This window comes from Somniosus microcephalus, unplaced genomic scaffold (genome assembly GCF_052327205.1).
Source record: "Somniosus microcephalus isolate GS21.2 unplaced genomic scaffold, FLI_Smic_1.0 unresolved_chr4, whole genome shotgun sequence".
In the NCBI taxonomy this organism is placed as follows: domain Eukaryota; kingdom Metazoa; phylum Chordata; class Chondrichthyes; order Squaliformes; family Somniosidae; genus Somniosus; species Somniosus microcephalus.
In genome coordinates this window covers 18,194,802-18,219,766 of record NW_028225182.1, presented here as the reverse complement: position 1 = coordinate 18,219,766, position 24,965 = coordinate 18,194,802, and the positions used below count along the sequence as shown (strand labels likewise).

The window sequence follows — 24,965 nt, the reverse complement described above, 5'->3', positions numbered from 1 at the left end:
CTTGCTGTCTTTCATTTTTTTTGTTTCATTTAGTTATTTATTTCCATCATTTTACTGCACAGCACACAACTTGATTACATGTGTCCTGCTCAATTTCTTTATTAAATAGCGAGCCCAGAATAAAACTCAGACTAGGGGTGATCAATTCCTAAAACAAAAGCAACACACTCTGGATGCTGGAAATCGGAAATAATACCAGAAAATACGGGAAACAAACTGCATTTCAGGAGAATCTGTGGAAGGTTCACCGCAGGGGTCGGAGGGCGTGGTGGTTGTTGGGAATATTTTTATTTTTCATATCATAAGTGAGGAAGCAGGCTGTAGACTGCAGGAAGATATCAATGGATTGGTCAGGTGAGCAGAAAGGTGGTTAATGCAATTCAATCCGGGGAGCTGTAAGGTAATGCATTTAGGGTGGGTGAGCAAGGCAAGGGAATGCTAATAAATGGCAGGATACTGAATAGCGTAGTGGAACAGAAGGACCTTGGAGTGCATGTGCACAGATCCATGAAGGTAGCAGGGCAGGTAGATACTGGGGTTAAAAAGGCATACGGGATATTTTCCTTTGTTATTCGAGATATAGAATATAAGAGCAAGAACAATGTTTAAAATATATAAAATAAAAGTTAGGCCACAGGTAGAGTGCAGCATACAGTTCTGGTTGCCACATTACAGGAAGGATGTGATTGCACTAGAGGTGGTGCAGAGGAGATTTACGAGGATGTTGCCAGGACTGGAAACATTTAGCTCTGATGAAAGTTAGGAAGTCTGGGGATTTTATCTTTGAAAAAGAGAAAGCTGAGGGGAGAGTTATTTGAAGTGTATAAACATATGAGCGGCCTAGATAGAGTGAATAGTACATATCTATTTTCCTTAGCAGAGAGGTCAATGAACAGGTGGCAGAGTTTTAAAGTTATTGGTAGAAGGATTAGAGCAGAGTTGAGGAGAACATTTTTCACCCAGAGAGTGACGTAGGCCATGGACTCACTGTTTGAAAGAGTGGTAGAGGCAGAAACCCTCAGCACATTTAAAACGTACTTGGATATGCATTTGAAAAGCTGTAATTTACAAGGCTATGGACCAAGAGCTGGAAAGTGGGATTAGGCTGGATAGCTCTTTTTCGGTCTGCACAGACAAGATGAGCTGAAAGTGCTGTAAATTTCTATGATTCTATGATTCCTAGCATTTCTTTTAATTTTATTATAAAAATGGATCTGTGAAAATTCTTGTTAGGATTTTCAGACTTGTATGTGTGTATGAAGGTGCAGCATTTATCCTGGTCTTCGGGGCTTTATCTAATTGGAAATTCTGCTGTTGCTTTTCGAAGTCTTGGAGTGAAACTTGTTGACTTCATCTGTTTGTTCAGTGACTGTAATTAAAGCCACTCAACAGAGGACCTGATTTTCTGACCGGATGGATTCGCTCTCCTATAAATAGGGGAATCTTCTCAATACATCAATCGGTGAATTGCTCCCATCATCAACACCAACTATCGAATCAACGATTCTACCCGGAAGGGGTAGAATGTCTCTTGGTTTCTACTATCCCATCCTGGCTGCGGTTGGTGTCCCGGGTAAGTTACTACCTGCAGCTGGTACTTCAGTAACCCGAGATTATCAGAACGTGGTATCTTAGTCCGCATGTCCAACTCTTTTTTTATTACTTTCCTTACATTACAGCAATGAATACACGTCGAAAATACTTCGATGCCTGAAAAGCGCTATGGGGCATCACATGTGCATGAAAGGAGCTAAACTAATGCAATTATTTCCTCTTTTCGCTCTTTCTTTCTTTCATTCTTTCTTTCATTCTTTCGTTCTTTCTTTCATTCCTCCTGTCTTTCTTCCATTCTGTGCATTGCTCTTGTGTGTGTTTGATAACGGTCCCTGCTCTACTGATGTGAACTCCCATTCATAACGTTTTACATCATGTTACTGGCTCTGAATTGTTAAATTAGAATTCTAAGCTTGAATCATGGTTTATTATTCAGCAGCTTATTTCATGTCTTTATTGCAAACAATGAATCTGCATTATCAATATAATCAGCTGCCTACCTGGTACCGTTCTTCATTTCACTGATTGAATGCAAATTCATTGCAATGGAAGAATCCTGATCGTGAACTCACTCGATATTGGATTGTTTCCACTTCCCTATATGAGGTGAACGCCTACTGTACTCAGACACTGGAGGAAAAGAGCAAGAGTCACAGTATTTGAATAGAATTCAAATAGTTGCTGGCGCAGGCTCGATGGGCAAAATGGCCTCCTTCTGTGTTGAACTATTCTGTGATTGAATGATTCTGGCTTATGAAATCCCACGTTGATATAATGGCCCGGAATTTTCACCGATATGGACAGCAAAACTGCGAGCCTTTGCCATTATTACAACGGTGAATCTGACAGCAACTTCCGGAGTATGTACATGCGCAGTTAAAAGTGGATATCCAGAATTGGTTTCATTCATCCCCTGCTCCTTCACAGGGCTCACTGTTGAACGTTCCATGGAAATCAATTGAAACCACTTAACTGACTTAAGATATTATGCTGGAATATCGCTCTAATAAAAATCCCAAAATGTTACTCGTTGATGAGTGTGTTTTAACGGCGTTCTGAGTCATAATTACTGCTGAACACCCGTTCTGGCCCTGAAAAATGAATTTTATACCTGTGGAATGTCAAATGTTAGCACTATGAAAAAAATTCTATGATTTTTATTATATTTCATTAGAAAGATTGTTTACGATACTGCAGCTTTTACTTTATTCCCATGTGTATGTCCCAATCTTTATTTCGCTCCCTGTAAAAGGATTAAAAAGTGAATGATAATCAATGCATTTTACTTCCTGGTTTGCTGTCTGAGAATTTTTCAAGGTGAATTGCTGCTTAGCCAGCTTCATAACATCACTATTTCTGGACGCTGGAGATCCCCTATACTTGGTGTCAGATTCAAATTAATGCCGGTGAGGTGATATCGACGCCACAGAGATAACTAGATCATGGTGGGCAGCATTCTTCGAGGTCAGCGGCGAGCACCATCACTTCGCATCTGACCGCAGAATCTGAGCCATTATAGTGTCAGTCATATTATTCTACTAATTAGAACAAAGTACAATTGTTACAAGTGTTAGCTGTAATGCAATTCAAAACTGGCCGAGAAAATGAACCACATTATATGGTGAGTCACTGCCTTTTTATTCTTGGTGTGGAGAATCACACGTGAAGATAAATATCCAATTGCTGAGCATAGAGCATAGCATGTCTGTTACTATTCAGATCCAATGTTTGACCATTGGGAATCCAGAAACAGTCGATAAAACTTGGACTAAACTTCTGTCTACCCTGAGGCTACAAGGTGATTTCAATGAACTGCAGTCGTTTTACTTCCAGCAATTCCTTTGTTCCTATTATGAAGATTACAAACATTGGATGGCCAGGCTGGGTTTGTACCATTGTACAGATGCGCTCAATGTCTTGGACAATTGACTATAGTCCATCTATGAGCACAGAGACTGGGTGTTGTCAACTTATGATCCCATTCTAAGAGCACCATCGATTCTTGCACTCCTCTTCATCCCAATCCTCTTTTATCACATCCCCATTTCGGGACATTAAGTTCAGTTGAATCACCCCAAAAGCTTACTCACACCCTCTGCAATTCAAACCTGCAAACGTCCCACCTTTTCCTTCTCCCATTGGCTCATGTGTAGGTGAACTTCCACTTCCCGATTGGTTCCTTTGGCATGTATTCTAAAATCAGTTTATGTTTCAAATAATGTTTCATTCGATCCCGTTGCACCACCTATTTACCGATGCATTACTGATTGCTCTGATTGCAAACAACATCTCCATGAAGCCCTGTCACAGATAAAATATTCAGGTTCCATCACTGGAAGAAAAGTAAAAAGCAAAATGCTTGGCGCATTTCATGTTACTGTGTCGAACAAAAAAGTAACTGTTATATAACGTACAACGTTATTTGATCGGAAACGCATCAAACTACTGTATGCATTTATTGTCAGGAGAATAATTTCCCTATTTTCCTCTTGCTTACAGTTAACGTAGTGACGATTGCGATTCTGTCTCGGGGAAAATGTGGTCTCTCCAAATGTGTCACTCACTACCTGGAGACCATGGCAGCAGCAGATCTACTGGTCGTTATCCTCGATCTGATACTGAGGCAGGTTCCTATTGTTTATCGTGATCAATTTATTTTTCTGTTGCACGTGAAAATATGTAATATACACGCTGTCCTGCTTTATGCCGCCACAGACTGTTCTGTCTGGTTCACCGTCGCTTTCACCTTTGATCGATTTGTGGCCATTTGTTGCCAGAAGCTGAAATCGAAATATTGCACTGAGAAAACGGCAGCTGTGGTTCTAGGAACAGTAACTGTGCTGAGCTTTTTGAAGAGCATTTCATGGTAATTTCAATATTTACGTGAATATTGGCTTTCTAACAGCCCCTGGTTTTGCCGTGTAAAACCCAGTGTTTCTCGCTCGCTGGTCTGGGCCGTGGTTGAATTAATGCATTATATTTTAACACCATTTATTCCATTTCTTTTGATTCTACTGTTCAATGCATTGACCGTCAGACACATTTTAGTGGCCAGCAGAGCCCGCAGCAGACTGCGGAGTCAGAGCAGTGGCGAGAGTCCCTGTGACCCAGAGATGGAGAGCCGAAGGAAATCCATGATTGTACTGTTTCTTATATTGGGGAATTTCATACTGCTGTGGGTGGTGTTCATGGTTTGTTCTATAATGAGACGATTTGATTACTTGGGATATCCTGTCTCTCTGCCCACATTTGTACCAGAAATCGGCTTCATGCTCCAGCTCCTGAGTTGCTGCACAAACACTTTTATTTATGCAATTACCCAGAGGAAATTCAGAGGGGAGTTGCAGAACGGAGTTAAATATCCCCTCGAAAAGATGGTCAAATTAATTCGGTGACAATTCTAATATTATCATGTATTTTGTCATCTATCCTGTACAATTCACTTTTCGGGTATTTAAAATTCATTATATTTTCTCAAGCATTTCACAATCTGCTCGAATCTTAAAAGTAAACTCATATTATAGTTCGCGCCTTGCTGTCATTTTCCCAGGAGTTTGACCCAGACATGGGCTATTTACAGCTGCGATTTGAGCAGATACTTGCCCAAGAGCAGTTTGCTGCTTTAGACAGTCATGTGCTGAGCTCGTAGTCCAGGGTTATTTTGGGAATCACCGATTTTTACATAGAAGATAGGAGCAGGAGTAGGCCATTCAGCCCATCGAGCCTGCTCCGCCATTCAATGCAATCATGGCTGATCATCCAAGTTCAGTACTGGGTCCCTGCTTTCTCGCAATACCCCTTGTTCCCTTTAGCCTTAAGAAATATATGCAACTCCTTTTTGAATATATTTAATGAATTGGCCTCTACTGCCATTCTGTGGTATATGAATTGGCCTCTACTGCCTTTCGTAATTATTTCTCCACACTATACCATTAGTTTGCAATATCCCGTCAATCATTGAGTGCTTAGTACCTCAGTGTTGAAAATGTTTCTGATCTCGGCTGGTCTTTGAAGGAAGGTTTGTCGAAAATCTTATCAGAACCAAGAAATACATCAAGGCAGCAGGAAGACTATGAAGGATATCAATCTCTTCACCGTCACTGAGGCAGAAAGAGAAAAGGAATCGATGACTGTAAATATATTTCCCATCACCACCCCGTTTGGTAGTCTAAATCAGTTCTTTATGTTTGTAACAGTTTCCATGCAGATGTTGAACTGATTACGCCAAGCATATTCTATCACGCCCAGTGTTCTGTATGTTTTACCTGTTGTTCAATAAAGCAGATTGTGAATAGAACTAACAGTAAATTTTCCCAGTGATAAATATTTCCACATTTGGGTAGACTGTAAGAGATCTAGGCCAGATCAGAAGGGAATGTATTTGTTACAGTTAGGGTCCCGGTTTAGCATTCTCCAATTTCCCAGTGTAGCACACTCCTGGCTCCCAGTACAGCACAATCCTGGGTCGCCATACATCACTCTTCAGTATCCCGGTACAGCATACTCACGGGTGCCAGCACAGCACTTTCCCTTGTCCCAGTGCAGCACACTCTCGGGTCTAGTATGGCACTCTCCCTTTTCCATTTATAGCAAACTCCCCTGTTCTGGTACAGCACTCTCCCTTGTCCCAGTGCAGCTCGCTCTCGGGTCTCAGTACAACAATCTCACTTGTCCCGGTACAGCAGACTCCACGATCCTGGCACAACATAGTGACGGGACCAGTTACAGCGCAATCCCGAGTTCCCATGCAGCGCTCATAATATAAAGACCACTGGTTATCGAACTCTGGAAGAAACAGGTGTCCAGACCCCGTACTGGAGTGACTGTTTTAACTGAATGGCAGTAGCCATCATCAGCAGATCCGAATTATCAACAGTTTACAGTTTTGGATAAGGCTTGCATTCTATGTAAAACATTTGCAGTGTATTGTCAAAACTAACGTTAAACCATCATTATGAATTCATGTTAATTTCTCATCAATATAACCCACCTGGGAGACACTCATTCCACCATCTGTGTTGTTATTTGTATCAAAGTTCAAGAATAGCCTTTGATATCAATAATCCAGTAACGGATATTCTGCCAGTTATTTTAATCCACCAGTGTTTGTAAAGCTTGTGTTCAATGGGTTAATAACAGGTGTGTTCAATGGGTTAATACACTGACTTTTAAATTGGGTTCATACCAGTCTTGCAAAAGCAGATTGGGGAAAGTAAATCAGACAGAATGGAGGTTCACATCATAATTCCCCAGGAATTGATCACGGATTAACAACCTCAATCTTCCACTTTCAATCATCCTGTAGTTCCAGTAAAGATATATGTGCTGGCGACTAATGTAGTGATTATGTTACTGGAATAGTATTTCAAAGGTTAGAACCAATTAGACAGCGAGCATCAAACCATTGGGGTCGAGTGTCATGAGTTCAAGTTACTGTTCACCTTTTGTTTCTGTCTGTAGTCGGCCTCTCCGTTAGTTCTCTCTGGGGCCACAACAGATAGAAGGAGAGAGTTAGTGAGACCGGTGCAAACTCAGTTACATTTCTGTCTCTTCCCTGTGGATGAACTATCCGAAGCCTGATGATTGCTCTTTTCCGCACATGCGGTTTTTGTGTTTGTGCAAGGATGATATTTGAAGCCAGGCATTCCCATTGAGTTCCTTCCAGTGTTTGTTGCAGTCGATTGGTCCAGAATGGCATCACGTGTCTATGATTTTCGCAAAATCTGTTTGTAGTGAGATGAAGCAGAGGATGTGAAAGAAGCTGAAAGTGGAAGTGCAGGTATTAGTTTCACCAAGGGGACAGGACCCGTTTCCACAGCAAGGCCCTCTCACCCGAAGATTATTTCCATCAGAGTGGGAGAGTTCACCGTGTGTGGCTCTAGTGGTGCAATCGGTCAGCGTGTGTTACACATATGGCAGCACAGCCTTGGGAAATGCCGAGCTTCCACCCTCACTTAGAGAAACCAATCCTTTTACTTCTGATCATTTGGACTGGAGTTGAAGTTACAATTATTATGGTTCACAAGTATCTACTTATTAGTGGTGCCTTTCTGGCACTTAGGTTCCTCCGGCACACCGTGTTACAGCAGCAGAGAAGAGCTTTAAGGCAACGCTTTAGTATTAATTGTTTATAGGAGAGATTGTGGCCGATTTGACGAGAATTGACTGGGTAAAAGGACAGACAAGAGATCATTAAATCTGAAGGACAAAACACTCAATTCTTGTTTTAGTGAAGAAGATATGCATCGGTTTGAAGTGTCGAGTAGGGGATGCGGGCGATGCTGCCCGGTGTCCTGGTGTAACAGGTACATTTACTCAGCTCACAGTTGCTAACACATCCCGCTGTTTTGCTCACGATGAAACGGGAGCATGCGGATTAGTAAACTGTTGGTTCGAATGTCATCATGTGCACGCCGACTTGCCGCCTGGTTTGATATTGCGACATTGTTTCTGGATGGGCTGTTCATTATTCGTGCAAGAATAAATATGCACAGCTGATAATACAAAACCTCAGGCTGATTGGAACACCAGAGCTCCCCGTTCCATACCACCATAAACTCCATTTAACTGCAGTGGGCCCCGATCTTCTAACTACCCCACACCCATCATTTCCCAGCCTTCTAACTCAGATTGCAAAGCTCCATAGTTCTCGCTCCTTTGTTTGAAGCTCGAGAGCTCACATGTTCCTTTTTCCTTCTCTTCGGTGATGACGCGGTCTTCCTCCCTGATAATGACTACATGGGAGTGTTTTCATTAAACCGTGCTTTTCCCACTGTAACCTTAATATGAGAATCTAAGGGAGAAATATTCAGTTCTTCTGAATTTGTATGTGGGCCAGGTGGGACAATGGGTGAAAAGTGTGATAAATTAACTAACTTACGTGTGTCAGTTGTCATGTCCACAAACCGACCATTCGGGATTCAGAACACTTTTTTACCATTTGTATTTCTGGACATTTCTTATCAAAGTGTGCAATGGCTTATTGCAAAACAATACCTGTAAACATAAATCCTCTCCTAGAAGGGATGCTGATGCCTATACCACCATAGCACTCTGCCCAAGATCGATCGAGGCATCGTTGCCTGGCCAAAAAAATAATTTAGAATCTCCAAAATGGAGCTGTTCCCTATCAGCTGAGATATACACCCAATAGCTTGAGCTGTTATTGTCAGATATCTAACACAATGTTCCACTAATCTAATTGATTTTTTTGATGAAGTAACAGGGAGGTTCGATGAAGGCGTCTACATGGATTTTAGGAAGGCGTTTGAACAAGGACCACATAGAAGGATGGTTAACAAAATTGTGGCTGCTGAAATACGTGGATCAGTGGCAGCTTGGATAAGCAATTGGCTTAAGGACAGAAAACAGTGAGTTGTGGTAAATGGCTGTTTTTCAGTTTGGAGGATGGTAGACAGTGGTTTTCCCCAAGGGTCAGTGCTGGGGCCACTGCTTATTTTGATATATGTAAATGACCTGGATATTGTAATACAAAATAGAATTTCTAAATTTGCTGATGACACAAATTTAGGGGTGTGGCAAACAGTGAGTATGATACCAATCGAATTTAACATGACATAGAAAGGCAACAGAATGAGCAGACAAGTGGCAGATGGAATTTAATACAGAGAAGTGTGAGGTGATGCATTTTGGCAGAAGGAACAGGGAGAGGCAATATACAGTTCATGGGACAGTTTTAAAAAGTGTGCAGGGATAGAGGGACCAGGGAGTTAATGTGCATAGGTCCCTGAAGATGACAGGACATATTGAGAGAATGGTTAGCAAAGCCTATGTGATCTTGGGTTTCATAAATCGAAGTATTCTGTACAAATGTAGAGAAGTTATGCTGAACCTTTATAAAGTGCTGGTTAGGCCAGAACTGGAGTATTGTTTCCAGTTCTGGTCAAAACACTTTAGGAATGATGTGATGGTCCTTGAGAGGATGCAAAGGAGATTTACCAGAATGGTTCCTGGGATTGGTGATTTTAGCTACAAGGACAGGTTGGAGAAGCTGGGTTTGTTTTCATTAGAGCAAAGGAGGTTGAGGGGTGATTTGATTGAGGTGTACAAGGTTATGACGGGTTTGGCTAGGCTAGACGGGGAAAGGCTGTTCCCACTAGTTCATGGTACAAGAACGGGGGGAAACTGATTTAAGATTTTGGGCAAGAGATGCAGGGGGGATGTGAGGAAAAACTTTTTTGTGCAGCAAGTGATGAGGACCTGGAACTCGCTGCTGACGGAAGTGGTGGAAGCGTTGACACTCAATGTTTTCAAGGGGTGACTGGATAGGCACTTGAGGGAAATAAACTTGCAGGGCTACAGGGATAGAGCGGGGGAATGGGACTGACTGGATTGCTCTACAGAGAGCTGGCACAGACTCGATGGGCCCAATGGCCTCCTTCTGTGACATTATGACTCTATGACTTATGACTCTATGCTGCCGCTTGGAATTACCCAGTCACATAAAATATCTAGCCCGTGGTTACCTTGACAGCCACCGTCAGAGTCCTCCCTGTCAATGAAATGGCTGAAGGTCCGGCTCTGACAGATTGTAAAGATTTCAGATGACCGTATTATAAATTAAATAATCCATGCACAGAGGTGCAGAGTTCATCCTGTGCAGTCGCTTCATGCCGAGGATTGCATACCAGCACTGATCTCTCTATGCCACCTCCAGTAAGTGCAGACTGCAATGACTGTCCAGTGGACCAGCCGTTGGTTCTATGTAGGTTTTGCACAATTGGAGTTTCTTAGCAGAACACCGTGGCTCAGAGACTGAGTAAAACGTGTGTGTGAAGCTCCTCTACTGAAATAAAAATGAAGTGTTAATAAACTGAAAAAATGTAGACTCAACATGAAATGATTGAATATAAAGGTCAAGTAACTCCCTCCCACCATACTTCACTTTGGATCTGCTATCCAGCACGGGCCTGGGTGACAGCACATTTGATGGTGGAGGAAGGTGGGGAAATCAGCCAAGGGACCTACACTTGACACACACTAGCGATCCATGCTAGAAAGTGCATTTGAGAGAGTGTGAGGGAGAGAAAGTGAGTGCACATGTGTATATATTTTAATAATGCTGATAGTACACTCTCCCACCAGTGGAGGCACTGCAGTGTTAGCTGCCGCTCGGAGTTACTGCAATCCGATTTGTAAATTTATTTCAAATTGGACAAGTTCAAGACACTGACTAGAAAAATTACATGCTGTGATCTCAGTGAAAGATACAGCCCAGTCCCGTGATCTGAGTGACCAGAAACAGCCCAGTCCTGTGATCTCAGTGACCAGAAACAGCCCAGTCCTGTGATCTCAGTGACCAGAATCAGCCCAGTCCTGGGATCTCAGTGATCAGGAACAGCCCAGTTCTGTGATCTCAGTGACCAGAAACAGCCAAGTCCTGTGATCTCAGTTACCAGAAACAGCCCAGTCTTGTGATCTCAGTGACCAGAAACAGCCCAGTCCTGTGATCTCACTGACCAGAAACAGCCCAGTCCTGTGATCTGAGTGACCAGAAACAGCCCAGCCCTGTGATCTCAGTGACTAGAAACAGCCCAGTCCTGTGATCTCAGTGACCAGAAACAGCCCAGTCCTGTGATCTCAGTGACCAGAAACAGCCCAGTCCCGTGAACTCAGTGACCAGAAACAGCCCAACCTGTGATCTCAGTGACTAGAAACAGCCCAGACCTGTGTTGTCAGTGACCAGAAACAGCCCAGTCCTGTGATCTCAGTGACCAGCAAGAGCCCAGTCCTGTCATCTCAGTGACCAGAAACGGCACAGTCCTGTGATCTCAGTGACCAGAAACAGCCCAGTTTTGTGATCTGAGTGACCAGGCACAGCCCAGTCCTGTGATCTCAGTGTCCAGAAACAGCCCAGTCCTGTGACCTCAGTGACCAGAAACAGCCCAGTCCTGTGACCTCAGTGACCAGAAACAGCCCAGTCCCGTGATCACAGTGACCAGAAACAGCCCAGTCCTGTGACCTCAGTGACCAGAAACAGCCCAGTCTTGTGAACTCAGTGACCAGAAACAGACCAGACCTGTGATCACAGTGAACAGATGCGGACCAGTCCTGTGATCTCAGTGACCAGAAACAGCCCAGTTTTGTTATCTGAGCGACCAGACAAAGCCCTGTCCTCCGATCATATTGACAAGAAGCAGCTGATTTCTGTGATCACAGTGACCAGAAACAGCCCAGTCCTGTGACCTCAGTGACCAGAAACAGTCCAGTCCTGTTATCAGAGTGACCAGAAACAGCCCAGTGCTGTGACCTCAGTGGCGAGAAACAGCCCAGTCTTGTGAACTCAGTGACCAGAAACAGCCCAGTCCTGTCATCTCAGTGAACAGAAGAAGTCAATTCCGGTGGTCACAGTGACAAGAAATAGCCCATTCCTGTGATCTCAGTGACCAGAAACAGCCCAGTGCTGTGATCTCAGTGAACTGAAACAGCCCAGTCCTGTGATCACAGTGACCAGAAACAGCCCAATCCTGTGATCTCAGTGAACAGAAACAGCCCACTTCTGTGATCACAGTGACCAGAAACAGCCCAATCATGTGATCTCAGTGACCAGATACAGCCCAGTCCTGTGATTACAGCGACCAGACACAGCCCAATCCAGTGATCAGAGTGACCAGAAATAGCCCAGTCCTGTTTTGTCAGTGACCAGAAGCAGGCCAATCCCGTGATCTCAGTGACCAGAAACAGCCCAGTCCTGTGATCAGTGACCAGAAACAGCCCAGTCCTGTGATCAGTGACCAGAAACAGCCCAGTCCTGTGATCTCAGTGACCAGAAACAGCCCAGTCCTGTGTTGTCAGTGACCAGAAACAGCCCAGTCCTGTGATCAGTGACCAGAAACAGCCCAGTCCTGTGTTGTCAGTGACCAGAAACAGCCCAGTTCTGTGAACTCAGTGACCAGAAACAGCCAAGTCCTGTAATCTCAGTGACCAGAAACAGCCCAGTCCTGTGATCTCAGTGACCAGAAACAGCCCAGTCCTGTGATCTCAGTGACCAGAAACAGCCCAGTCCTGTGATCTCAGTGACCAGAAACAGCCCAGTCCTGTGATCTCAGTGACCAGAAACAGCCCAGTCCTGTGACCTCAGTGACCAGAAACAGCCCAGTCCTGTGATGTCAGTGACCAGAAACACCCCAAGCCTGTGATCTCAGTGATTAGAAACAGCCCAATCCTGCGATATCAGTGACTAGAAACAGCCCAGTCCTGTGATCTCAGTGACCAGATACAGCCCAATCCTGTGATCTCAGTGCCTCGAAACAGCCCAATCCTGTGATCTCAGTGACCAGAAACAGCCCAGTCCTTTGATCTCAGTGATCAGAAACAGCCCAGTCCTGTGATCTCAGTGACCAGAAACAGCCCAGTCCTGTGATCTCAGTGACTTGAAACAGCCCAGTCCTGTGATCTCAGTGACTAGAGACAGCCCAGTCCTGTGATCTCAGTGACCAGAAACAGCCCAGTCCTGTGATCTCAGTGACCAGAAACAACCCAGTCCTGTGATCTCAGTGACTAGAATCAGCCCAGTCCTGTGATCTCAGTGACTAGAAACAGCGCAGTCCTGTGATCTCAGTGACTAGAAACAGCCCAGTCCTGTCACCTCAGTGACCAGAAACAACCCAGACCTGTGATCTCAGTGACCAGAAACAGCCCGGTTTTGTGATCTGAGTGACCAGGCACAGCCCAGTCCTGTGATCTCAGTGTCCAGAAACAGCCCAGACCTGTGACCACAGTTTCCAGAAACAGCCCAGTCCTGTGATCTCAGTGACCAGGAACAGCCCAGTCCTGTGATCACAGTGACCAGAAACAGCCAAGTCCTGTCATCTCAGTGACCAGAAACGGCACAGTCCTGTGATCTCAGTGACCAGAAACAGCCCAGTTTTGTGATCTGAGTGACCAGGAACAGCCCATTCCTGTGATCACAGTGACCAGAAACAGCCCAGTCCTGTGACCTCAGTGACCAGAAACAACCCAGACCTGCGTTCTCAGTGACCAGAAACAGCCCAGACTTGTAAACTCAGTGACCGGAAACAGCCCAGATCTGTGATCTCAGTTAACAGATGCGGCCCAGTCCTGTGATCTCAGTGACCAGAAAAAGCCCAGTTTTGTTATCTGAGCGACCAGACAAAGCCCTGTCCTCCGATCATATTGACAAGAAGCAGTGGATTCCTGTGATCACAGTGACCAGAAACAGCTCAGTCCTGTGACCTCAGTGACCAGAAACAGCCCAGTCCTGTGACCTCAGTGAAGAGAAACAGCTCAGTCTTGTGATCTCTGTGACCAGAAACAGCCCAGTCCTGTGATCTCAGTGACCAGATACAGCCCAGTCCTGTGATTACAGCGACCAGAAACAGCCCAATCCTGTGATCTGAGTGACCAGAAACTGCCCAGTCCTGTGTTGTCAGTGACCAGAAACAGCCCAGTCCTGTGATCTCCATGACCAGAAGCAGCCCAGTCCTATCATCTCAGTGACCAGAATCAGCCCAGTCGTGTGGTCTCAGTGACCAGAAGCAGCCCAGCACTGTTTTAAAATCAGCCCAGCTCCTGAGTTCTCAGTGACCAGTCGCTCCAAATGCTGACAGCCAAGTCTTGCTCTTCGATGTGCCTTTCCTGCAAAGGCTGACATTAGAGAGAGCCTCCTCCCGACAGAAGAACATTCAGCACTTGAATTTATTGCCTGTAATGGAGTGCATCAGCAGATCAAGGCAGCTGTTGAGGCTGGTCAGTGCCGTGGTGATATGCCGGGCCAAGTAGCTGGACTGGTTGAGCCATCAGCTGGACAGCACCTGGATATGCCTGAGGCCCTGGACGAGTTGAACGAGGTAATACAGGCCAAAGCAAAGGAGAAAGGCCACCAGCACCAGGAACACAGTGCGGAGAGCATTCCTCTTCATCACCAGCACCATGCATTATCCGGTGGTGGATTCCAACAGCATCCTGGCAACGAGCGGGTATCAGAGCATGATAACCAGCAATGGAATGAAGAAAGCAATGAGTGTAGCTGCGATCCTGATACTTGAAATGCACTTGCTCCAGGAGCTGAAGGAGAAGTTCTCCAGACATGCGGTCTATCATTTCTGGTTCTTGATGCTCAGAGGACCTCTGATGGTCAAGTAGAGCAAGTTGACGGACAGAACGGGCCATATGAGGCAGAAGGCCAACAGGTGGTGGCGCTGTCTGTGGAGCTGCAGTGGTGTGATGGGATGGGCCACGGCAATATGCACAGATTCAGGTGAGGAACAAAGTGCTGCCATTCATGTTAACAAAGAATAGGGAGTCGGAGATTTTACACGCCAGGTCCCAGAAGACCCACTTATTCTGCAAGTTATGGTAGGCAACTTTGAAAAGGAGGGTTGTGGCAAAGACAAGGTCCATCATGGCCAGCTTAACCATGAACACGTCATTGGTCAAGAAAGCATCGTTTTTCCTGCAGAGGTACCACAGGCCGCAACAGTTGGACACCATACCGAACACGAACACAGTGAATAAACCACGGGGAACATGAAGTACTAGAAGTTGACACTGACCTCGGATTCACGGGTGTTGTTGGTGTCTGTAGATACCAATGACCGCCAATGCACTAATTTTGAAAAATTGTCCCTGCTGTAGTATAGGGAACAATTTAACAATCACTCACAAAAATTAAGTGCAGAGTCCTAGAGATCGTGTGTTATTATTTATCAACAATTTTTTAAAATGAAAGTTAATGTTTCTGCTTAATTAAACGGGAGAGTGTTTTGAGACGAGATCATCAAATGGTTATTTTCCACCTTTGCACCAACCTTTTCAGGTCTTTATCAGTACTGGCTGGGGATTATCTCAACAAGCGTTGAGTAGTGAATAGCTGACTGGTGATATTATTTAGCTACAGAGTCCACACTCTCCGTCTCTCTCCGTCTTCTCACTGATTGGGTTGTGTTTCACTTATTTCTTATCCTGAACAAACAAAACTCGCCTTTCGCACTCTGTTCAGTGCATGTGTTACTTTGGCCTGTGGTGAATCTGTTCTGTGACCAGGTATATGACCACAACTTGACCCCTTCACTTAGCACTGAACACTGACAATTCCTGCGATTTCGGTACATGTCACTTAAATAAACCTTCACTATTTTGATCAACAGTGACTCACCGAACGCTATTTCCTTTGCACTGTGTTCACCTCAATGCGCTGCAGCTATTCAGCTATTGAGCTTAGTACTACCCTTACACTCGCACCTCCACCTCACTGATCAGCGCTGAGTCACCTATTGCTCCTGGTGCTACCCATTCTACTCACACCTTCACCTCACTGTTTATCACTTTTTTAACTGTTGAGCTTAGTACTACCCTTACACTCACACCTCCACCTCACTGATCAGCACTGAGTCACCTATTGCCCCTGGTGCTACCCAATCTACTCACACCTCCATCACACTGATTAGCACGGATTTTACTATTGTGCCCAGTATTACACTTACACTCCTACCTTTATCTCACTGATCAGCACTGAGTCACATATTGACCCTGGTGTTACCTATTCTACTCGCCCCCCACCTCACTGATTAGCCCTGATTTAACTATTGAGCCGAGTACTACTCAACCCACTTAGCATGACATCTTACTGACCAGCACTTTATCATATATTGATCCTAGTACTATCCATCCCACTACCTCCTCCATATCTCTGATTATTTGTCTTGTGTCCGATGGGTGAGCATGCCTGCATTGTAAAGGTTTCGGGCGGGGCTGTTTGGCCATTGTTGGAGCCCAGCTAGGGGAAGATACTCTGAAGTTAAAAGTGTGAGGAAGGCAACGGGAAACCACATCACCTTCTCTAGTAGGATGTGGAATCCCGTTTGTCAGACTTGCGTTATTTGCTGCCTTAGGGCAGAAAACGACGGACGGACAGATGCATTTATAAATTCTTCGCTCTGTGCCCCTTCTATATTACATGGCTTATATTACACAATGTAATTACAGAGCTGAATGAATTGGATCCCTCGCTCTTATGTTTTTCGGTCACACTCCTTTACCAGGATTAGGATCAGCGACTGCTGTTCAAGCAAATCAACCATGTAACTTCTTCAAATGTGAGATGGTTATTGTAGTGATCAATAACATGTCATTCTGTGTTGGACACTAGGTGGAGCAGTAGAGCTGTATATAGCTGTATGTATAAAACTACACTACCCAGCTATACATACATTAAGACTACATTACCCATGAGGCTAGGCTACCCACAAGGCAGCAGTCAAGATGGCAGCCTGCACACAGGAGCACACATGCAGCATCTCTACAGATACTGTACCTAGAGAACGTGTACTGAATAAATGACTAGCTAGAAGCTAGCTGTGTTCATAATAAGAATGTCTATTTATTAATGAACATAACAGTTATGAGTTCAATATAATTATGTCTCTGTAAGAGGGGAGCGGGATTGATCAAAGAACAGAGTGTTGTCATTAAATTGGCAGACATAAACTGAACTGAAATTTAAAACAGAGGGCTGTGAAAAAATTACCGACAACATCAGTCTTGTGCTGATAAGTGGCAATTAACATTCACGGCAAACATGTGTCAAGCAATGACCATCTCCCCCAAGGGAGAGTCTAACAACCACCCCTTGACATTCAACGGCATTACCATCGTTGATTCCCCCACGACCCACATCCGGGGGCTCACCTTTGACCACGAATTTAACTGGAGCAGCAGTATAAATGCATTAGTAGAACAGCAGGTCACAGGCTAGATATTGTGCAGTAAGTCACTCATCTCCTGATTCCACATGGCCTTTCCATCACCTACAAACACAGCCAGAAGTTTGATGGCATACTTTCCACGTTCCTGGACGAGTGCAGCTTCAAAAGCACACAAGCCGTGCGGGACCATCCAGGACAAAGCAACCCACTTGATCGGCACCCCATCCAGCACCTTAAACATTCACTCGCTCCATCACAGTTGCAACGTGGCTGCAGTGCATGCCATCTAAAAGATACACTGCAGCAACTCGCCAAGACTTTTTCGACAGCAACTTGCAAGCCCGCGAGCTCTACTACCTAGATGGTTAAGGGAAGCAGACTTCTGGGAACACCAGTACCTCCAGGTTCCCCTTCATGTCACACATCGTCCCGACTCAGAAATATATCGCCAGTCCTTCATCGTCACTGGGGCAAAATCCTCGAACTCCCGACCTAACAGCACTGTGGGAGAACCTTCACCACAGGGACAATATCAGTTCAAGAAGGTGGCTCACCAGCACCTACTCAAGGGCAACGAGGAATGGACAATAAACGTTGGCTTCGCCAGCAAAGCACACAAATCCGTGAATTAAATATTACAAAAATCCGCGGGGCAAGGACATGCAGGAACCGTGGGTCGACCAGTGCAGTCCCGTTTTTGAACCTTGCAAAGGTCTGTGCATGGTTGGGGGCGATCAGGTTGGAGCCCATGTGTTGGTGTTCCACAGAGATTCGTTTAGTGACGGTCTTTGAAACTATCGCTTGCTGTTTGGTGGTGGGTTTGTGGGCCAGGATGAATCAGAGATTGGCGGTGAGCCTCAGAAATGTGGAGGTCTTTTCAACAATCAACCACGGCACCGCCCTTGTTAGCAGCTTTACTGACAATGTTAGGATTGGACATTCGAGAACAGAGTGCTGCAAGTTCAATGGGAGGTAGGTTAGTGTGACTGAGGCGAGTAGAGGAATGGACATGGTCGATGTGTTCCATCAGTTCCCAAAGAATATGTAGAGAGGGTAAGGTGCCAGAGGGAGGCATCCAGGTGGAATGAGAAAGGTTTTGCTGTGTCGGGAGAAGACTCCTGGCCAAAGAAGTAGGTGCGGAGACAAAGGCGATGGAAGAAGAGTTCAGCATCCTGCCGTGCCCGTAACTCTATGAGGTGGGGGCACCAGGGGATAAAGCTGAGGCCTTTGATGAGGAATAAACATTCGGTGTCAGAGAGGGGAAGGCCAGAGGAGATGGTGAAAACACAGCAGGGGAGAGATTGGAAGGAGGGATGAGATCAGAGGAAAGTGAAGGGGGAGAAGGGGGGGGAGGTTTCTAAGTGTTGTTGAAGATTGTGGTCGTTGACACCTGAAAGAAAGATAAACAATTGTTAAAAGCTCCACATGAGGCAAAGGGTGAAAGGGAACCGCCGACTTGGGCAACTCAGGAAGAGAGTGAGTCGGTGCTGTTGAAGAGGTTGGTCGAGAGCAGGCAAATGGCGGCACCTGGCATTGAGCATGGTACTCAGGAAGCAGCGAGAGCCGTGGTTCGAGGAATGCTGACTATCATGGAGATATTTGTATTCCTGGGTGCATCCGAAACAAGGAATTCCAGCTGGAACCCACATGTAATAACCCGGTGCTGGAGGCAGTTGCTGAGGCAGGTGATGTGACTGTGAAAGTGAGTTTTAGTAGATTCCTGATGAAACACGAGAAAGGAAACAGAAAGAAAGGAAGGAGAAAACGGTGAAAGAGACAAACCGAAATCCCGTTGGAGAGAAGAGCAGAATTTCTTCAAGGCCGGCACTCCTGGAAGAGAAGCGAAAATGAATTAAATCGTAATACAAAGACAAAATGCTGTAGATGGTGGAAAGCTGAAATATAAACAGAAATTTGGAAATACTCAGCGGGTCAGTCAGCATCTGTCGAGAGAGAATCAGAGTTCAAGTTTCACGTCAATGACCTTTTGGAAGAAGTGGAAAAATTAAAGATATAACAGGTTTTAAGCCAGTACAGAGGCAATTTTGCCTAAAGCACAATAGAGACTACATTTTCTTTCTTCATTTATTTATTAATATCTACCTTATTTCTATCTATCCTGTTACTGCTCAACATAAAACCAGAAAATGCTGGAAACACTCTGCATTTCCGGAGAATCTGTAGACAGTTCACCGAACGGATTGTAGGGCATGATGGATATTGAGAATAATACTGTTATTTCAGTTGATCAATTTCCTTTGTTTAGTTCTTTGCTAATGTTCTTTGTGAGTTTTGCCGCTGTAAAAGGGGGCATATTTGATAGGCTTCATGTTTAATGAAACTGGGGCAACATAGTGGGTTACATGGATTTTACCAAGGATTTTGACAAGACCCCTGGTCAGGTAAGTAAAAGCTATGGTATCCAAAGAAAAGTGGCAAGCTGGATCCAAAATTGACTCAGTGGCAAGGAGCATGGTTAATGGTCGACGTGTGCTTTTGTGACTTGAAGACTGTTTCCAGTGGAGTTCCACAAAGCTCAGTACAAGGTCCGTTGCTTTTTTGTGATATATCTCAATGATTTAGCGTTCAGTGTAGGGGGCATGATTAAGACATTTGCAGATGGTACAAAATTGGTCCTGTATTTGATAGTGAAGTAGAAAGCTGTAGAGTGCAGGAAAATATAAATAAACTGATCAGGTGGGCAGAAAAATGGAATTTAATCTGGGGAGGTGCGAGGAAACGCATTTGTGGAGGGCTAACAACGTAAGGGAATACAAAATCAATGGCAGGATACTGGGAAGGGCAGAGGAACAGAGGGTCCTTGGAGTGCATGTCCACAGATCCCTGAAGGTAGCAGGACAGATATATAAGGTGGTTAAGAAGGCATACGGGATACATTCCTTTATTAAAATATAAGAACATAAGAAATAAGAGCAGGAGTAGGTCATACGGCCCCTCGAGCCTGCTCCACCATTCAATAAGATAATGGTTAAGCATCGACCTCAACTCCACTTTCCCACCCGATCTCCATATCCCTTGATTCCCCAGAGTCCAAAAATCTATCTATAGCTGCCTTGAATATAATCAAAGATTCAGCATTCACAGCCGTTTGGGGCAGAGAATTCCAAAGATTCACAATGAGATCAGCTCTCATTCTTCTAAATTCCAGCGAGTATAGGCACATTCTACACAATCTCTCTTCATAGGACAGCCCTCCCATCCCAGGAGTCAATCTAGTGAAATTTCGTTGCACCGTCACAAAGACAAGTATATCCTTCCTTAGATAAGGAGACCAAAACTGTGAACAATAATCCAGGTGTGGTCTCACCAGGGCCCTGTACAATTATAGCTAACTGGCCTGTCGTTCCCTGTTTTTTCTCTCCCTCCTTTCTTGAATAGTGCTGTTACATTTGCGACCTTCCAATCCACTGGCATCATTCCAGAATCTAGTGAATTTTGGAAGATGAAAACCAAGGCATCCACTATCTCTTCAGCCACCTCTTTTAGTTCCGTAGGATGTAGGCTGTCAGGTCATGGGGATTTGTCGTATTTTATTCCCATTAGTTTCTCTCGTAAAATTGTCTATACTTATAATATTTCCATTAAGTTCCTCACCCTCATTAGACTCTTGGTTCCCTGCCATTTTTGGTAGGCTTTTTGTGTCTTCTACTGTAAAGACAGATACAAAATATTTGTTTAACATTTCTGCCATTTTCTTATTCCCCATAATATTTCACCCGTATCAGCCTCTAAGGGACCAACGTTTACTTTTGCTACTCTTTACCATTTACATACATGTAGAAACTCTTACAATATCCTTTTATATTTCTTGCTAGATTTTTCTCATGTTCTATTTTTTCCCCTTTTATCATTTTTTTGGTAAACGTTTTCTGGTTTCTGGAACTCACCCAATCCGCAGGATTACTATAATTCTTGCAACATTATAAGCCTCTTTGTTCAATGTAATGCTATCCATAACTTCATTAGTTTGCCACGGTTGGATCACCTTTCCCATGGAGTTTTTGTTTCTTAAATGAATGTATTTTTTTTGAGCAGTATGCAATATTTCTTTAAATACCAGCCACTGTTTATCTACCACCATATCTTTTAATCTATTTTTCCAAACTACCTTAGCCTGAAGGGATAATTACTAGTCCTAGCCCCATTAGGGCTACCCCAGATCAGGCATATTCCGCAGAAGTTCACTTTCAACTAAAGCTTGAAGTAGCCAAATCATAAAAATGCTTAATGGCATCTAAAGGCCTGGACCATCTCTCCCTAAAGGAAAGGAACACCATGAAGATGTTGCCATCCTCCAGATAGCACTTTTATTAAGATTAGCTAGACTGTCACATTGCAGATATTATGAGGGCCCAGAAAACTCCCCCAGAATTCTGCAACTCCTCACCAGAGTGTACAGAGATTGAGTTCGTGAGCTTGATAGAGAATTATTATGTGAGACAATTCTAAAAATATATAGATTTATTAAAAAACCTGCATGTAATTTACAGTTGGTGATTCAATCACAACATTAACAGTTCCAAAAAGAGAAAGCTTTACAATTCTTATTATCAGAGATTCTTACTCTCAAATCTTAACTTCGCTACAGTTTTACAGTTCTTAGTCATTTTCAGAATATCCACCAAAATCAAATACAGTACAGTACCTTGATCCCCGAGGTACAAAGAGTTGTAAACTTACAGAGCCGCCTCTGAAGCCTGAGAATCGCTTTCTCCCTTTACAGTGAGACTATCATCCCATTTGAAAGTTCAATATTTATATCCTTTTTCATTGGTATTTCCTTTGAAGATTACTGCTGATGTAAGCTAATTAACTCTAGTCATTTTTCTGCTGAGCCCTGCTATTCTTACAGTCACCGCAGCTGGTAGCAATGCCGAATTATGTCTCTACCCCAGGTGTCCCAAGCCCACCATGAAGAATGGAGTAACAGCAGGTGGATTTTTTGATGTCATTTTTACCAAGCCCTTCTGTTTCTGTCTTTTTACGAAGTTTAAATTGAAACACCTCAACCAGGGTGATCTATGCAATTCTCAGTCACCTCAGCTGGTTGCAACGGAGAATCGTGTCTCTCCTCCCCTCTAGATATCCCAATTTCAACACAAAAACGGTTTGACGGTAGGTGCCTCCCCCACTTGCTGCCATTCCCATGAAGGCATATGTTTCTTAATTTTATGTTTTTCTTACCGACGTGTAATTTAGAACACCTTAACAGGTCGTACCATTGTCTGCTTTCCAAAGCTTCAGACCACCAGGAGCCTCCAACCTCCTGTTTCAATAATGTTATTGATTCAGTGTCAACAATTTATCTTATCTCAATATCCTGAATGCTGATAACAATACAGCTTTTCCATTGTTAGGTTTTTAGATTTCCAAACCCAGTTTGTCATGTTTCAATAAGGCCAGAATGGTGTATTTTTCTGAATAGGTTATATGGCTTATTCCTTCACACCCACCTCTTGACCAAAAAATGAACTCGAGTAGCAAGACAGAGTTTGGACAATGTTACTAATAAGGTTACAATAGCACATTAATGTCATGAAATTCACAAAAGCCTGCCTAATTATGTGCTACATGGAAATTCCTTTAAAATCATCCTAGGACAGTGTATTATTTATTTTAAATTGAACTCAATTTAACAGGAGGATAGGTACATTGTCATGCAATTAGCGAAACTACATGTACTTAGAATGTCCATTCGGCAGATGTATGTTCCGTAGAGGTGAGTTATTCATACCAGTCAAGGAGAGGTCATTTGGAAATAACTGAAGCTCGACACACTGTTCCTTCGATCCAGCGTGTGGAGAGATTCTTGATGTCGTGAAGGCCTTGCAGGCACTCAGTTGATTCCTTTTTCTTCTGCGGTGTATTCCTCCTTCCTTGAAGTAACTCATTTATCGTTACTTGTTTTGGATGTGGGTTTTTGCGAATCCTTGTGGCTTTTTGCGAATCCAATTCCTGATGCATTGCCAAGCATCGCATGGAGGAGTCGGCGACACCGTCTGACTGACTGTCATCAGAAGTTCAATCGCATCCATTTCCTGTGCCGTGCTCCAAGCTGGGTCTTGAAAGACAGTGTACGACTGCACCTTGTATTGTTCCTCCATTTCGGTATCCCGCAGGACATCTTTTGAGATTGTCTATGGAGACGGTGTTAAGAATATGCTTGCCATTCGGATGATTAATATGTATTTTAACTGTTCTTTCGTTAGTAACAGAACATATTTGAACAGGTTTTTTCCACTTCGGTCTTAAACCAGGTTTTTGCTCGAACTTCTTTTCCTGCATCCATTCTCCTATTTGGAATTGCCATGCTTTGTTTGTGAATTTTTTCTGCCTATTTGCTTCCCTTATCCTCTGATCAATTTGACATATCTCCTTTGTTACTCCTTTTTTAAAATCTAACTGTTGCTGTCGTGTCAAGAAATCAGAGAGTGTAGAGGCAATTAAAGAACTATGGGTAAGCGGTGTATTCATCTCAACCCCATACATCAGATAATATGGAGTTTAGGGGACACTGTCCCTAATGCAGATGAGGGCACATTGTTAAGTGATAGCTGCACCTCCGGAATGACAGTGGTACACTTAATTCCCCTGATTCTCAACAGTTTGACCAATAGGTTATTTACTTCCTGGTTTTTATGTTCCACCAGCCCCACTGATTGCGGATGATGTGGCGTGCTGTTCTCTAACCCAATCCCTCTTTGTTCACAAGTCTTTGAAGGTGTAACACAGAAATATAGAAACATAGAAGATAGGAGCAGGAGTAGGCAATTCGGCCCCTCGAGCCTGCTCCACCATTCAATGCGATCATGGCTGATCATCCAAATTCAGTACCCTGTCCCTGCTTTCTCCCCATACCCCTTGATCACTTTAGCCTAAAGAAATATATGCAACTCCTTCTTGAATATATTTAATGAATTGGCCTCTACTGCCTTCTGTGGTAGAGAATTCCACTGGTTCACCACTCCCTGGGTGAAGAAATTCATCCTCATTTCTGTCCTAAATGGCTTACCCCTTATCCTTAGACTGTGACACCTGGTTCTGGACTCCCCGACCATCGGGAACATCCTTCCAGCATCTATTCTGTCCAGCCCTGTCAGAAATATATAAGTTTCAATGAGATCCCCTCTCATTCTTCTATCCACCAGCGAGTATAAGCCCAATCGACCCAATCTCTCCTCATACGTCATTCCTGCCATCCCAGGTATCAGCTGGTGAATCTTCGCTGAACTCCTTCCATGGCAAGAAAATCCTTCCTCAGATAAGGCGACCAAAACTGCACACAAAACTCAAGGTGTGGACTCACCAAGGCCCTGAACAATAGCAAGACATCCTTGTTCCTGTACTCAAACCCTCTCGCTACAAATGCCAAAATACCATTTGCCCTCTTAACCACCTGCTGCACCTGCATGCCCACCCTCAGCGACTGGTGCACATGGGCACCCAGGTCTCGTTGCACTTCCCCTTCTCCCAATCTATTGCCATTCAGAAAGTAATCTGCCTTCCTGTTTTTGCCACCAAAGTGGATAACCTCACATTTATCCACGTTATATTTCATCTGCCATGCTTCTGCCCAATCACCCAACCTGTCCAAATCATCCTGGAGTTTCTCAGCATCCAACACACAACACACACGCCCACCCAGCTTTGTGTCATCTGCAGACTTGGAGATATTACATCTAGTTCCCTTGTCTAGATCATGAA

At 44.1% G+C, this 24,965-nt stretch overlaps 1 pseudogene; it reads right to left on the bottom strand.

Moving 5' to 3' along the window:
• Nucleotides 1-14,114: 14,114 nt before the first annotated feature.
• Nucleotides 14,115-21,255, bottom strand: LOC147089988 (lysophosphatidic acid receptor 6-like; annotated as a pseudogene).
• Between the last annotated feature and the right edge of the window lie 3,710 nt (nt 21,256-24,965).